The sequence below is a fragment of the Capricornis sumatraensis genome, chromosome 13 (assembly GCF_032405125.1).
Source record: "Capricornis sumatraensis isolate serow.1 chromosome 13, serow.2, whole genome shotgun sequence".
Lineage (NCBI taxonomy): Eukaryota > Metazoa > Chordata > Mammalia > Artiodactyla > Bovidae > Capricornis > Capricornis sumatraensis.
The window spans coordinates 83002339-83017220 of record NC_091081.1 but is presented as its reverse complement, the minus strand read 5'-3'; positions in this window follow the sequence as shown (position 1 = coordinate 83017220).

The following is a 14882-nucleotide window of genomic DNA, read 5'->3' as shown; positions in this document are numbered from 1 at the left end:
GGATCTAGTTCCTTAAGCAGGGATTGAACTCAGGCCCCCGACATTGGGAGTGCAGAGTCTCAGCCACTAGACTACTAGAGAAGTCCCACGCAATTTCCTTTAGACATTTCTTCTCAGATTTTAGTCCAACATTTTCCTCAATTTAGATGGTGTATATATATATATATATAATGTATTTGTTTGCTTGACTGCCCTGGGTCTTAGTTGTGACATTTGGGATCTAGCTCCCTGACCAAGGATTGAACTTGGGCCCTCTGCATTGGGAGTTGAGTCTTAGTCACTGGACCACCAGGGAAGTCCCAGATGGCGTATGTTCTTAGTTCTGGAAGGTGAAATAGAAAGCATTATCCCATAGAAGGATAACATAGTTTTATTATCAATATCTAGAAGCTGTCTGAACTGATGTCAAATTATTGTCAAAGAACAGATGTTAGTCTCTGAAAATCTAAACCTCATTTTAAAGGCTTGTTGCTAACCACGCTAGGTAGCTCAATTGCTTTAAATTTTTTGAAAGTTAAAGTGTTTCAAGACATTTCTGGCTTTTTACTGAGGTTAAAAAAAATAGCTATAAATAATGTTCGGTAAGATTCATTAAAAACACTTTCCCAGTGAGAGTAATCGAGGGTGTCCCTGGCCTACATCTGCCTTCGAGAGTCCATTTGTGTGCTAAAGCCAGCTTAGAGCCCTCTGGGGAGACCATGCCTCCTGGGCTGCCTCCCTGTGGAGCAAACCACCTTCTGTTCATGCTCATTGTAGTTTATTCTGCAGCCCCCTCCCCTCAACTCAGCTGTCAAGGTGAAGGTTGTTGCTTAGTTGCTAAGTCACATCTGACTCTTTCCTACCCAGTAGACTGTAGCCTGCCAGGCTCCTCTATCCATGGGATTCTCCAGGCAAGAATTCTAGAGTGGGTTGCCATTTCCTCTCCAGGGGTATCTTCCTGATCCAGGGATGGAACCCGCATCGCCTGCCTGGCAGGCGGATTCTTTACCACTGAACCACCTGGGAAGCTCATGAAGTGGTATGGGCCTGCCTGTAATTTGTGCTATATAATCAATACTTCAGATAGTTGTAAGAATAAACCCACAAACTCTCTGCCAATCAATATTTATAAAAACCAAGAAATAATACCTATAGAAATTTGTTTGGAGCATACCTGCTCGGCACATCCCATGGAGACTGTTCATAAGTGATAGGTCTTGCTCTCTTGCTGCCCTTCTCATCTGCTTTTCTCCTCCTTGTTGTTATGGTAGAGCTGATGCAATCCACTTGTTCTCTAGATTTTGCTAGATCCTCTGGCAATCATTCTTGGACTACGTGGACCACTGGAGTGCCATCTACCCACACTGCATTCACTTGGCATTTTGCAGACCTCTGTTTCTCGAACAGGTGTAGGATGGTGGTTGAGAGCCTGACCTTCAGAAACAGACGTTCCTGATTTGAATTCTGCCCTAATCCTGGCCATTCCCCTTGGCCACCTGTGTGACTGCTGATCTTTATTTGATCTTTCTAAGAATCTATTTCCCCATCTGTAACAAAGGGTGAGAATACCCTTGACAGGGTGTGGCACCAATTAAATGATTCAGGGGCTGCATTTAGCACAGTGCCTGACTCCTAGTGGGCTTCCCTGGTGGCGCAGTGGTCGGGGGGACCTGTGTGGCTGGAAGGCAGGGGTTGGGGGCTGGGAGGGGGTAGCTCACTGAGGCCTGTGGCCTCTGAGGGGGCATTGGCTTTTGCTCTGAACGAGATGGGAGCAAACGGAGGGTGTGGGCGTGGAAGGTGCTGTTCAGCCGCATCTCACGGTTTTCTTCTCTCTTTCTTCATCCCTCCCTCCCTCTCTCCCATCTCCTCTTCCTCTCTCTCTTTTCCCTTCTTCTTCTCTTTCCTCTTCCTCCTCTTCCTTCCGGTGGATCAACAGAAAACTTCTGTTCAACTTGCAGTAGCAGGTCAACTCTGTCCCTGAATAGCTGGTGGGTTTGCAGAATGATTAGGGAAAGTGTGACTTTTCAGGTTGTGCTCTTTGTGTTGACAGCCAGAAAGCTGATCAACTTTCCGATCAGGGCCCCCTTTTGACAATAGAGTATTGGGTTGAGACTCGACTTGGTCATCTGTACAACATCCTCACGGTGGTAGGTAACTTGAGAACACATTCCATCGTTGGTTATTACTTCCTAGGCTGCAGGATTGTTTGGTTACCAATGATTTTCTCCACTAGACCATAAGCTCCACAAAGGCAGAGGCCATGGTGCTGCTTAAACATTTAGCATGGAGCCCCCAGAACCCCCAACACTGCCCTATAGATAGACTTAATAAATAGTTGAATGAATGAATACATGAAATCAGTATGATAATTTTTATTTTATTTTCTCTATTGCTATGATGCCAGAGCCAAACATTGTGAAACCTCTGTTTGGAGAGCCATAGGCAATTATATTGTTGGATAAAAATCCATCTATTTAAGAATACATTGCAAGACTGCATTTTCTGCCAGCATGATGTGAACCTTGGGGCATAGCTCTGCCCATAATTTAGCACTTGTCAGAAATGTTCCCACTCTGACAATTTATTGGAAAGTCAGATGAAAACATTTCAGATGAGATCGGGCGCATTCAGGGTGGTAGGGCCGTAGAAGTGAGATGAGGACATTTCAGAAGAATGGTAAGGTTTGATAAGAAAACTCATTTTTCTGTGAGTTAATGAAAGAATTCAGGAGACTCAGTTAAGTTTTTAACATTTAAAGTTTTTATATTTAATATGAAGGTGAAGGTGAAGGGTGAAGGAACGTCGCTCAGTTGTGTCCGACTCTTTGCGACCCCGTGGACTGTAGCCTACCAGGCTCCTCTGTCCATGGGATTTTCCAGGCAATAGTACTGGAGTGGATTGCCATTTCCTTCTCCAATGGATCTTCCCGACCCAGGGATCGAACCCGGGTCTCCCGCATTGTAGACAGACGCTTTACCGTCTGAGCCATCAAATATAAACATTTATAAAGAGCTCTTTTTTTTTTTTTTACAGATCGTATACAGCTATAAAATCAAATAAATATATCATTTAGTATCAACACAATTGTGAAAGAAAGAAAGAAAGTGAAGTCACTCAGTCATGTCCAACTCTTTGCTGCCCCATGGACTATAGCCTACCAGGCTCCTCTGTCCATGGGATTTTCCAGGCAATAGTACTGGAGTGGATTGCCATTTCCTTCTCCAATGGATCTTCCCGACCCAGGGATCGAACCCGGGTCTCCCGCATTGTAGACAGACACTTTACCATCTGAGCCATCAAATATAAACATTTATAAAGAGCTCTTTTTTTTTTTTTTACAGATCGTATACAGCTATAAAATCAAATAAATATATCATTTAGTATCAACACAATTGTGAAAGAAAGAAAGAAAGTGAAGTCACTCAGTCATGTCCAACTCTTTGCTGCCCCATGGACTATAGCCTACCAGGCTCCTCTGTCCATGGGATTTTTCAGGCAAGAGTACTGGAGTGGGTTGCCATTTCCTTCTCCAAACACAATTATGAGGCTAATGCTATTCCAGTGGGTGGCATCAGTGATTCTGGGTCACACCTCCTCGTGTGAACATCTCATTGCCTGCTTCCCACTCCTGTGTTTCCTTTCACAACTTCCATACCATTCCCTGAGGTAATGCAATTCTCCCAACACTCTCCTTTACTCACAGTATTGCAAAAATATATATTCCTTCTGCCATTTGCCATGCAATTTGCTTTGTACCTTTGCTGGTTTAACAATGCCTCTTTTATCTCTTCAGTCCATTTCTTTTTTTTTGTTTGTTTCACATATGATTATATACATGTTTCAATGCCATTCTCCCATATTATCCCTCCCTCGCCCTCTCCCACAGAATACAAAAGATTGTTCATTACGTCTGTGTCTCTTTTGCTGTCTTGCATAGAGGGTTATCGTTACCTTCTTTCTAAATTCCATATATATGTATTAGTATACTGTATTGGTGTTTTTCTTTCTGGCTTACTTCACTCTGTATAATAGGCTCCAGTTTCATCCACTTCATTAGAACTGATTCAAATGTATTCTTTTTTAATGGCCGAGTAATATTCCATTGTGTATATGTACCACAGCTTTCTTGTCTATTCATCTGCTGATGGACATCTAGGTTGCTTCCATGTCCTGGCTATTATAAACAGTGCTGCAATGAACATTGGGGTACATGTGTCTCTTTCGATTCTAGTTTCCTCAGTGTGTATGCTCAGCAGTGGGATTGCTGGGTCATATGGCAGTTCTATTTCCAGTTTTTTAAGGAATCTCCACACTGTTCTCCGTAGTGGCTGTACTAGTTTGCATTTCCACCAACAGTGTAAGAGGGTTCCCTTTTCTCCACACCCTCTCCAGTATTTATTGTTTGTAGACTTTGCCATTCTGACCAGCGTGAAATGGTACCTCACTGTGGTTTTGATTTGTATTTCTCTGATAATGAGTGATGTTGAGCATCTTTTCATGTGTTTGTTAGCCATCTGTATGTCTTCTTTGGAGCAATGTCTGTTTAGTTCTTTGGCCCATTTTTTGATTGGGTAGTTTATTTTTCTGGGATTGAGCTGCAGGAGTTGCTTGTATATTTTTGAGATTAATTCTTTATCAGTTGCTTCATTTGCTATTATTTTCTCCCATTCTGAAGGCTGTCTTTTCACCTTGCTTATATTTTCCTTTGTTGTACAGAAGATTTTAATTTTAATTAGGTCCAATTTGTTTATTTTTGTTTTTATTTCCAATATTCTGGGAGATGGGTCATAGAGGATCCTGCTGTGATTTATGTCAGAGAGTGTTTTTCCTATATTCTGTAGGAGTTTTATAGTTTCTGGCCTTATGTTTAGATCTTTAATCCATTTTGAGTTTATTTTTGTGAATGGTGTTAGAAAGTGTTCTAGTTTCATTCTTTTACAAGTGGTTGACCAGTTTCCTCAGCACCACTTGTTAAAGAGATTGTTTTTTCTCCATTGTATATTCTTGCCTCCTTTGTCAAAGATAAGGTGTCCATAGGTGCGTGGATATATCTCTGGGCTTTCTATTTTGTTCCATTGATCTATATTTCTTGTCTTTGTGCCAGTACCATACTGTCTTGATGACTGTGGCTTTGTAGTAGAGACTGAAGTCAGGCAGGTTGATTCCTCCAGTTCCATTCTTCTTTCTCAAGATTGCTTTGGCTATTTGAGGTTTTTTGTATTTCCATACAAATTGTGAAGTTATTTGTTCTAATTCTCTGAAAAATACCGTTGGTAGCTTGATAAGGATTGCATTGAATCTATAGATTGCTTTGGATAGTATACTCATTTTCACTATATTGATTCTTCCAATCCATGAACATGGTATATTTTCCCATCTATTTGTGTCCTCTTTGATTTCTTTCACCAGTGTTTTATAGTTTTCTATATATAGGTCTTTTGTTTCTTTAGGTAGATATATTCCTAAGTATTTTATTCTTTTCGTTGCAATGGTGAATGAAATTGTTTCCTTAATTTCTCTTTCTGTTTTCTCATTGTTAGTGTATAGGAATGCACGGGATTTCTGTGTGTTAATTTTATATCCTGCAACTTTACTATATTCATTGTTCTGCTAAGCTCACCAAACTTAAAGTGCTGGTGGCTGGTGACCATGTGATTGATAGACACAATGCCATCCTTGCATTCTCAGACATAAAGCAGGCATCCAAATGGCCCAGAAAGCACATTTACATTAAAAATTTTACATTACTTCTGAAATGAAAAAATTTTGAGCATATCCAAAAATGTATCAAAGGACTAGGGCTTAAGAACATTAAGCTGACTAGTTGTATACTGCCTATTTATTTAGACCCCAAAATTGATTTGGTGTTTTTCTTTATTTGTGTGTGTTGGGTGGGGAGGTGTGTGTGTTATGTGTATGTGTTTGTGTGTGAAAAAAGAGATAAAGAGAAGATTTTTTTCTTGGGCGGGGGGGTGGGTGGGGTGGGGGGTGGGGCACACTTCCCAGTATGTGGAACTTCTCTGACCAGGGATTGAAAAACTGCATTCCCTTTAGTGGAAGCTCAGTCTTAGCCACTGGACTACCTGTGAAGTTTGAGAAGTTTATTTTTTAAGTATAATTGTTAAAGCTAGTTTTAAAATATTGATGGGTACATAACCTCTTACAAAGATATTTGAAGAGAATCAGGCAGAATGTTTACCTCTGGTTATTTTCAGGATTTTTAACATATACATTGGAATTCCTGAGATGAAAGTTACTCTTTAGTTCTAGTAAACAAATACAAGAATTTGAGAATGCATGTCTTGGGCAAATGCCAGGACTATTGTCTTTTATTTTCCATTAATGTCAAATATTTTGAAATTTTGTTTGGAGATGGTGTTTATTATTTTGTTATATTCTGGACTATTCATCAGACAGTATATCTAAGACATACTGGTGTTTATTTAGATTATAATAAACAGGATAGTTATCTGGTTTTAGTCTTTTGTGATTGTCACGAGGCAGACTTCAGTTACAGTGTCAAATTAACTTTTTTTCTTGACTTTACACATACATTTTCTGAAGGGTTCTGTGAATTCTTAAAAAATACAATATATACTTTACTACTGCCAGAGAATGTGTATGTCTTAAATTTTAGTTTTTGAGCTCTCACATCTGTGAACATTTGAAATGCATTTATGTTGCAAAATCAAATTTTGAAATTAACATGGAATCTATACCTTGAAAATGTATGACAGCCTCAATATTTAGATGCCCATATTAACAAAAGCGTAGGGACTTCAAATTCAATTTTGTGTTTTATTTTCTAGTTCTACTTATAGAGCAATTCTAGTGGTTTACAAATAAAATACATTAGCTTTTAATTAGCTAAATACATGGATGTTAAATTTTAGCTTTTAATTTAATTCTGACTTTGATAAAGAGAAAAGCTGTATTACAGAAAAACCATGGAATAAAAACCTTAACATGTGAAATCCTATTTCATATTCCAAACCAAGACTATTTGGAGACACCCATTATTATTTGATTACTTTTAGTTTTCAACCAGATGTTTGGTATTATGTATGCCTAGCTGTAGTGCAGCATAGCTAATAGACTTATTTATTCATATGGAGTGTTTGCCATGTGATATCCTCAGTGTAATGCCTGTGTTTATCACAAGTTTTGCTCATTATTTTTATTAGGGCCTAACAGCTATTACAATGGTTTAAAATCTCATCCTAGACCTTAACCTCAAAGCATTTGAATTTCACTGCTACAGGGAGATACTGTTAAAGTAATTTTGGTAACCTGTTATCATTCCACAACCTTCCTTGGTGGCTCAGTGGTAAAGAATCTGCCTGCCAGTATAGGAGACTTGGGTTTGATCCCTGGGTTGGGAAGATTCCCTGGAGAAGGAAATGGCAACCCATTCCAGTATTCTTGCCTGGAGAATCCCATGGACAGAGGAGCCTGGTGGGCTACAGTCCATGGTGGGTCACAGAAGAGTCAGACACAACTTAGCAACTGAACACACATGCATCATTCCCCAAACACAAATCTTTTCCCCTGCTGGTTGAAATTATGGTAAGTAGGTGGTCTCTGTATGTTTGTGTGTATTTGCAGTTATACAATGTTTATTGTGAATATCACTATTTAATTGATTGACATATTATAGAGTACAAAAGTACAAACGCACAATGTTATGTTATTTGAGAAGGATCAAAATGGAGGACTAGGAAGACCCTGAGCTCACGACACCACCAAGAACACCTCAAAACCACAGCTACATAGAGAGCAGCTCTTCCTGAGGACCCCCTGAAGACCAGTAGGTGGGTCTCCTACAAATGACGTGGAACCAGGTGAAGTCTGGTAGGAGGGGAGGAGAAGCAGTCTAGTCAGGACCCTCACCTCTAGCGGGTGACCCAGAAGAGGAGGGGGACATCACAAGCTCTGGGGGGGAGGGAGGTCCTCCCTAAGGAGTGAGGGGCTCGTGCTCTGTGTTAGGTGCCCCAGCCCTGGGGTCTGACACCAGGAAGCTGAGCCCCCTTATTTGGTTTGTAAACCAGTGGAAGGCCCCAGAGGGCTGTGAGAAGCAAAAAGCCTTCTCCTAAAGAGTGGGCACAGACGTCTTTGCTCCCAGGCCCGGCATGGAGGCAGGGGCCTGGAAACTGTCCGGTGCTCTGGGCAGCTTGCCCAGTCTGCCCCAGCATGTCTCCCAGCCCCTCTGCCCTCTGCTGAGGCAGACACCGCCATTGCCAACTGGCACGTGCACCAGGGAGAGAGAGGGGTCCCCTCGGTGCGGGCTTTTCCTCTGGTTGGCTCGGACACCCGGAGCACGCTCAGAAGTGCAGTTTCAACCCGAGTGCCCCCAGCCAGGTCCCCAACCGGGGTGGAGACTGCAGCCCCCCAGGGAGAAGCCCAACTCCCTCAGGGCCCCTGCTGGAGCTCCTTGGGCCCTGGACCCACCCCCCAATAGGGAAGGCCCCCCCCCCCCACACCTGCCTCCAGTTCTAAGCCCCTCCAACCCCAGCCCGTACCCTTCTCCAGGGTGGAAGCTGCCCGTGCACCCAGGGAGAAGACAGAGCCTGTGCTCATTTCAGCTCCAGCCCTCCCATCAAAGCCACTGGGCACACAGAGACTGCATAGGGATGCTCTCACACAAGGATACATTTTCAGGACTAAGATATGCCACTATTGAGTCTAATTTCATAGAGACGGCTGCAGAAACAAAGACGAAATGAGAAGACAGAGGACTGTGTTTCAAACAACAGACCATGTTTCCAACAAAAGCTGAAGAAGACAGTAACAGAAATGAACACGACACTAGAAGGAATTAAGACCAGATTAGCTGGTTCAGAAAAAGGCACAGTGACTTGTAAGATAGATTAGTGGAAATCACACAATCAGAACAGTAAACAGAAAAGCAAATTTTAAAAAATGAGAATAGTTTAAGGAAACTCTATTAGAGGTCCTAGAGTCTAGGACAATATCAAGGGTACTAACTGCATCACTGGGGGTCCCAAAAGGATAAAAAAGAGGGAGAGACACAGAAAATGTATTTGGTGGCTCAGATGTTAAAGAATCTGCCTGCAATGCAGGAGACCTGGGTTTCATCCCTGGGTTGGGAGGATCCCCTGGAATAGGGAATGGCAACTCACTCTAGTATTCTTGCCTGGAGAATCGCATGGACAGAGGAGCCTGGTGGGCTGCAGACCATGGTGTCAAAGAGTCAGACACAACTGAGTGACTAACACACTATGGCTGACAACACCCTTAACCTGAAGAAGGAAGCAGATGTCTAGGTCCAGAAAGCACATCAAACAAGAACTCAAAGAGACACACACCAAGACATATCATAATTAAAACGGTAAAAGTTAAAGATAAAAAGAAAAATTTGAAGGTAGCAAGAGACAAAGAGTCACATACCAAGAAACTCCTATCAGGTTATCAACTGATTTCTCGGCAGAAGCTTTGAAGGCCAGAGGGAGTGTCATGCTATATTTAAAATACTGGAAGGGAAAACCTACAACCTAGGGTACTCTACCTAGCAAGATTATCATGCAGAATTGAAGGAGAGATAAAGAGTTTCCCAGACAAGCAAAAACTGGAAGAGTTCATCACCATTAAACCAACCTTACCAAAAATGTTAGAGAGTTTTCTTTAAGTGAAAAAGAACTATTTCAAATCTTAAAAGATGATGCTGTGAAAGTGCTGCACTCAATATGCAAGCAAATTTGGAAAACAGGACTGGAAAAGGTCAGTTTTCATTTCAATTCCAAAGGGCAATGCCAAAGAACATTTGAACTACTGCACAATTTTGCTCATTTCACATGCTAGCAAAGTAATGCTCAAAATCCTTCAAGCTAGACTTCAACAGTACATGAACTTCCAGAAATACAAGCTGAATTTAGAAAAGGCGGAGGAACCAGAGATCAAATTGCCAACATCTGTTGGATCATAGAAAAAGCAAGAGAATTCCAGAAAAACACCTGCTTCATTGACTACGCTAAAGCCTTTGACTGTGTGGATCACAACAAGTGGTGGAAAATTCTTCAAGGGATGGGAATACCAGGCCACCTTACCTGCCTCCTATGAAACATGTATGCAGGTTAAGAAGCAACAGTTAGAACCAGACATGGAACAACAGACTGATTCCAAATTGGGAAAGAAGTACTACATATTGTCACCCTGCTTTTTAAAATTATATGCAGAGTACATCATGTGAAATGCCCAGCTGGATGAAGAACAGCTGGAATCAAGATTGACGGGAGAAATATAAATAACCTCAGATATACAGATATACAGATAATACCACCCTAATGGTAGAAAATGAAGTGGAATTAAAGAACCTCTTAATGAAAGTGAAAAAGGAGAGTGAAAAAGCTGGCTTGACACTCAGCATTCGAAAACAAAGATCACAGCATCTGGTCCCATCACTTCATGGCAAACAGATGGGAAAACAATGGAAACAGTGACAGACTTTATTTTCTTGGGCTCCAAAATCACTGCAGATCGTGACTGCAGCCATGAAATTAAAAGATGCCTGCTCCTTGGAAGGAAAGTTGTGACAAGCCTAGCTGCTGCTGCTGCTGCTAAGTCACTTCAGTTGTGTCTGACTCTGTGCAACACCACAGATGGCAGCCCACCAGGCTCCTCTGTCCCTGGGATTCTCCAGGCAAGAACACTGGAGTGGGTTGCCATTTCCTTCCCCAATGCATGAAAGTGAAAGTGAAGTCACTTAGTCGTGTTCAACTATTCGCGACCCCATAGACTGCAGCCTACCAGACTCCTCCATCCATGGGATTTTCCAGGCAAGAGTACTGGAGTGGGGTGATGACAAGCCTAGACAGTGTTTTAAAAGCAGAAACATTACCTTGCCAACAAAAGTCCATATAGTCAAAGCTATGGTAATCATGTATGGATGTGAGAGTTGGACCATAAAGAAGGCTGAGTGCTGAAGAAATGATGCCTTTGAACTGCGGTGCTGGAGAAGACTCTTGAGAGTCCCTTGAACAGCAAGGAGATCAAACCAGTCATTCCTAAGGGAAATCAACCCTGATATTCATTGCAAGGACTGATGCTGAAGCTAAAGCTTCAATACTTGGGCCATCTGATGTGAGGACCTGACTCATTGGAAAAGATCCTGATCCTGGGAAAGATTGAAGGCAAGGTGACAAGGGGAGGACAGAGGATGAGATAGTTGGATGATAGTATTAACTCAATCGACATGAGTTTGAGCAAACTCTGGGAGATGGTGAAGGACAGGAAAGCCTGGCGTGCTGCAGTCCACGGGGTTGCAAAGTCATGACTGAGTGACGAACAGCAACATAACAAAACATAAGAAAATATACAAAGGGGGAAAAAATCTCAATGGTAAAGGCAAATATATAGTAAAGGCAGTGGATCAACCACTCAAGTATTAAGAGTAAAACACAAACATTGCAAAATCAATAATAGCTACAATAAGCATTTAAAGATAGACATGAAGATATAAAATATGACATCAAAACCACAACACCTATGAGAGAGGAAAGTAAAAATGTAGATCTTTTAGAATGGGTTAGAACTTAAATGACTATCAGTTTAAAACAACTAGATATAGTGTAGGTCAATATATATAAACTTCACGATAACTGTAAATAAAAAATCTACAATAGATTCACAAAAATTGAGGAGAAAGGACCCAAGCATAATACTAAAGGAAATAAATCACCAGGGAGAAGACTAAAGGAAGAAAATAATGGGGAAGAACTACAAAAACAACTGGAAAACAAGTAATAAAATGGCAATAAGTGTATATCTATCAATAACTACTGCAAAAGTGAATGGACTATGTGCTCCAGTCAAAAAACATAGGGTGCTACGATGAGTAGACAAGACCCTTGAATGGCATGTCCTGCATTTGCTGGGTATTTGGTGAGTGGCACTGGGTGTGTGATTTCTTATGTTGGGCCAGAATGAAGATTGCCATGGTTTTATCTACATACATACATACATACATATATATATATAATCTCTATACATATAAATACGACCTTTTTTCATTGAGTTGTTTGGAGAAGCTACCTAATAGCCATGTGCACACGTGTGTGGCCAGCCACTTACAAACAGGCCTGAGAGTCAGATTGGGGGAGGGGGGGTTGGCTGGTGGATTCTTGGCCATCCTTGTGTTATACAAGCATAGACCAAATTAAAGGAATTTTCCAGTTCCCAAAATTAAAGGAATATATCCTTGTAAAAAAAAAACACAAAAAAACAAAAAACAAACAAACAAACAAAAAACAAAACAAAACATAGGGTGGCTGATTGGATAAAAAGACAAGACTCATCTATTTGCTGTCTACAAGTGAGTCACTTCAGAGCTAAAGACACACACTGACTGAAAGTGAGAGAATGGAAAAAGATATTCTATGCAAATACAAATGAGAAAGCTGGGGTAGCAATACTCACATCCTGCAAAGTAGACTCTAAAACAAAGTTTCTAATAAAAGACAAAGAGGGGCCCCAACTGTCTTGCACTCACTGTGCACACAACATACTGGACTCTGGTGCAGTTTCCCAAAACCAGTGGTCACTGTCCATATAGTCCCCTGGTCTTCCCACAGATGTCTCTTCAATTCTCTAAAGCAGGTCGTGTTTGCTCCTTGAGACCTGGTCAAGCACCAGTTCTGGGTGGAGGTCACGTTACATCCTTCAACTCCCATGTCCTGTGCTTAAAGGCTATATCCCGTTCATCCTGCACACAGAATCATCTTCTTTGTAAACATATTTATTGATGTATTTGGCTGTGCTGGGTCTTTGTCGTGGCTTGTGAGATCTTTTAGTTGTAGCATGTGGGATCTAGTTCCCTGACCAGGAATTGAACCTGGGTCCCTGCACTAGGAGTGTGGAGTCTTAGCCACTGGACCACCAGGGAAGTCCCAGAATCATCTTCTTATGTTTGTTGGTTGATTAACTGAACCAGTTAATAAATAAATGAATAAATATACGACTTTATCAACTTGCTAATGTAGAGACTTATGAGGTTTTGTTTCATGAAGTGTTAAAAGTTTATGAGATTTCCTTGTGAGCTGAATCTCTCTTGCATACCAGGAAACAGCCTGGAGAGGAGGAAGAAAGCAGGGGAAGAGAGGAGGTTAGTGAGGGCAGAAGGGGCTTGGGTAGTGGGCACGGGGAGGGAGGCTAATGCCCTGTCCAGCACAGCCCGGCAGGGAGAGTCCTTGGGACTAGTGTGAGGAGCCCATCATCTTGGTGCTATTCATGAGTTGGTTCTGCCCTCTCTGTAGGCAGGTGGATTCCTCTGATGATAGAAGACAAAATTTATGGCAGTAACAGTTAGTACATGTGTTCTGAATGCAGAGAAATCACAAAAACTTGTTCTCAGGAAGCAAAACACCTTAGATTGTTACAATGGTTTATAGCCTTCCAAAGGGATTCAGTCCACACATAGATGGACAGTATATCTGCAGTATTAAAATGTTATAGGAGGGGGTGATTAGGGGGGAAAAAGTCAAAAAGGCTTCTTGGGAGAAGGATGGTAATGATAAGAATGTTAAGAAAAACTGGGCTAATTAATAAATGATTTTGAAGCCAAGGAAGGGGGATTCTGGCCAGAGATACCCTGGAAAATGGTGACCTTTTCTGCATGGGTCAAAGGTGTCCAGTTCAGGGGGGAAGCCAGACTGAGGTCAGCCTCTCAGAGGGTCTGGCCCTGAGCCTTGTGCACCCACCTTTTAACTTTGCACACGGCGACTTCTGTGCTCCCCTAAGTCCTCATTCCAGCCGTCCTGCTTGGTGAGGTTGACCCTGAGCTGGTGAGGTTGGAAGGTTCAGACTAAAATAAGAGCTGAGGGATTTCCCTGGCAGTCCAGTGGTTAGGACTCCATGCTTCCAATTCTGGGGGTGCAGGTTCAATCTCTGGTTGGGGAACTAGGATCCTGCAGGCCACATGGCATGGCCAAAAAAAAAACCCCCAAAATATAAAACGAGTTGATTTATGAGTAGGTCAGCCAGGCAAGAATCTGATTCACAGAGGGTCCTGTACCATTGCTGGGTGAAATCAGCAATGGTAGTCATTGTAAGGACCTGTGAGTCGTTCCATCACTGGACACACGTGGGCCCTGCTTCCCCTGGGATGAGGTGGGATGGAAGCAACGTCACTGTGATGCCAACTGTCCCCATGTTTTCGTGATCTGGGGGTGCCCTCGAGGTTATCAGCTGGAAGACAAGGCCAGTGGAAACTGCTGCACACATTGTTCTAGGTACTGAGGGTTGGTTGTACGCTGTGCTCAGTCGTGTCCGACACGGCAGCCCCCTGGGCTGTAGCCCACCAAGCTTCTCTGTCCATGGAATTTTCCAGGCAAGAATACTAGAGTGGGTTGCCATTTACTCCAGGGATCTTCCTGACCCAGGGACCAAACCCGAGTCTTCTGCATCTCCTGCATTGGCAGACAGGTTCTTTACCACTAGTGCCACCTGGGAAGCCCTGAGAATTGGTTCAGTTGAGCTGAGTTCAGTTGCTCAGTCGTGTCCTACTCTTTGCGACCCCATGAATCGCAGCACACCAGGCCTCCCTGTTCGTCACCAACTCCGGGAGTTCACTCAGACTTACGTCCATCAAGTCCGTGATGCCATCCAGCCATCTCATCCTCGGTCGTCCCCTTCTCCTCCTGCCCCCAATCCCTCCCAGCATCAAAGTCTTTTCCAATGGTCAACTCTTCGTATGAGGTGGCCAAAGTACTGGAGTTTCAGCTTCAGCATCATTCCCTTCAAAGAAATCCCAGGGTTGATCTCCTTCAGAATGGACTGGTTGGATCTCCTTGCAGTCCAAGGGTCTCTCAAGAGTCTTCTCCAACACCACAGTTCAAAAGCATCAATTCTTCGGCTCTCAGCCTTCTTCACAGTCAAGACCCCTTTTATTT